Source organism: Peromyscus maniculatus, chromosome 2 (genome assembly GCF_049852395.1).
Source record: "Peromyscus maniculatus bairdii isolate BWxNUB_F1_BW_parent chromosome 2, HU_Pman_BW_mat_3.1, whole genome shotgun sequence".
NCBI lineage: Eukaryota > Metazoa > Chordata > Mammalia > Rodentia > Cricetidae > Peromyscus > Peromyscus maniculatus.
The window spans coordinates 160,413,664-160,416,004 of NC_134853.1; the positions used below are offsets into that span (position 1 = coordinate 160,413,664).

General features: G+C 52.2%; 1 protein-coding gene across 4 annotated transcripts in view; it reads right to left on the bottom strand.

Moving 5' to 3' along the window:
• Window positions 1-1,758: 1,758 nt before the first annotated feature.
• The window catches only part of Fblim1 (filamin binding LIM protein 1), a 24,392-nt gene continuing 23,809 nt past the window's right edge, over window positions 1,759-2,341 (bottom strand). For all 4 annotated transcript variants that reach the window (XM_042272254.2, XM_015994347.3, XM_042272255.2 and 1 more), the window contains exon 9: window positions 1,759-2,341. This exon is cut by the window's right edge and continues 1,680 nt beyond it. The gene's annotated coding sequence lies outside the window, so the exon portion shown is untranslated.

Sequence of the window (2,341 nt, forward strand, 5' to 3'; positions counted from 1 at the left end):
TCTCCCTTCTGTAAACTACTTGTGATCTTACTCCATAAGAGGGACCCAAGAGAAACTCAAGAGAGGCTGGAGAGATGGCTCAGTGATTAAGAGCACTGGCTGCTCTTCCGGAGGGCCTGAGTTCAATTCCCAGGACCACATGGTGGCCCCTAACCATCTGTAATGAGATCTGGCGCCCTCTTCTGGCCCTCAGGCATGCATGCAGGCAGAACTCTGTAAACATAAATTAAAAAAAAAAAAAAAAAAAAAAAAAAGAGGGGCCCAATAGATGGATTCGGGGCTGCTCTCTTTCTCCTCCTGACTTAGGAGGCAGTTGCTGGCCACCCCAATAAAAATCAAACTTGCTACAAATTTGGCTCAAATTGTGGTAGTGGTCTTATTCAGGTCCTTGTTTGTTTGGGGAACGTGTTCTCTCTGCATATTTCAGGATGGCCTTGTACGCCTTCCCCTGCCCTCCGATTTCTGGAATTACAGGCATGCACCACAAACACTGCCCCTCTTTACACCCTTTCAAAGTACCTCTGGCAGACCTGGAATTTACTACGTCCTCAAAGATGACCTTGAACAGGCTGGAGAGATGGCTCAGTGATTAGGAACACAGTCTGCTGTTCCAGAGGCCTCAGGTTCAATTCCCACCCATGTGGCAGCTCACAACTGTCTGTAACTCCAGTTCCAGGGAATCCGACACACTTATACACATGCAGGCAAAACACCAATGTACATAAAATAAAGTTAAAAAAAAGAAAGGAGAGAAGACCTCGAACTCTAGGTCCTCCTGCCTCCGCTTCCGGGATTTCTGGTATGCTCAGGCTTGCTTCACCATCAGCTGATCCCTTCCGATGGGGCAGGCACATGCTAGTGAGGTCATACTCCAAGTACCTGGGTGTGGCCTCAGGTGAGAAGGACCCTGGAACAGGACTATGGGAAAGTCCAGGGCGCCAAAGCAACTCCTGCTCGTGCTTTGTTCGGGGTTCAGGTTCCTAGGTCTCACTCTGGGGTTTACTGGTCCCCCGCCCCCCCCCCCAGCAGGTGAGAGTTTGGGCCAGTGAGGGGCTTTAATCTCCAGCTGTAGGTCTCCTTTCAAGAGAACGCATTCCTGGGACAGGTGGAAAAGTTTCACGGCTACGTCACTCTTCTGCGATGTTTTCTTTCTCCGCCTTTCTGCAAGCGGCTGCCGTGGATGTGCCTGAGGAGCGTTCTGCCCGCCCCACGCGCTGAGAAGCTGGTGAGACGCCAGAGAACCTTGGGTACCACAGCCAGTTCGTTGGCCCATGCTGCCCCCTAGTGGCTGTGAGCCGCATCTGCTTTGGTAGAGCCCAGGGCCCACAGCGGCAAAGGGGAGGCCAGGATCCCACGACCCCTAATCGAGGGACTTCATGTCCTTCAAAGGAGTCCCGGAGCAGGTCACCACTCTACCAGCTTCTCTCTCTGTTTGTGGGTACCAGCTTTAATTCACATACATTTCGTTTTGGTGCTGGGGCTGGAAGCCAGGGTCTCAAGTCCATGCTTAATGTTCTCAACCGGCTGTGCCCCACCTCCAGCCTGCACCTATATTTAAGACAGGGTCTCGTGTAGCTCTGGGTTCGATCCCTGGAAACACAACCCCAGAATACAGGCGGTGGAGACAGGGGGAGTAGAAGTCAAGGTAATCCTGGACTCCATAGGGAGTTCACAGCCAGGCTGGGGTACACAAGACCCTATTTCACACAAACTAACCCCAAAAGGAAGGCCCCCCCCCCCCCGCCAACAAATACAAGATGCAAGGAAAGAAAACATTTAATCTGTTCTATGTGCATCTTAGAAGTTACAAAGCACAGAGTGATTCCCCCCCTTTTACATTTCTATTACTTGTGACTGTATGCATGTGTGCGCACATGTGTAACCGTGGTGTGCATGTGTAAACCAGAGGACAACTTATGGGAAATGCTTCTCTCCTTCCACGTGGGTCCCAGGGATAGAACTCAGGTGGTCATCTGGCTTGGTGGCAAGCACCTTCACCAGCGAGTCACCTCGCCAGCCTTAAAGTGAATTTCCTTAAAAGGAAGAATGCTCTGGGTGTGGCCTCACGGAGGCAGTGTCACGGGCAGCCTGGCTGCGGGGGCTGAAGTCTGAGAGGTACAAATGGGAGGTCAAAGGGAGATGCCTTTCCCTGACCGAGAGAGAGAGAGAGAGAGAGAGAGAGAGAGAGGAACTTGTGAAGACTGTAGGAAGGAGGCTCAACCCCACTTCCATTCTCTAGCAAATCAAAGGCACTTACCCTGTCTGTGGACCACTCACAGAAGCCCACAGGAGGCCAGGAAGCAGGTGGAGGCTGCTGGCCACCCTCCTGCTCCTCCTGACT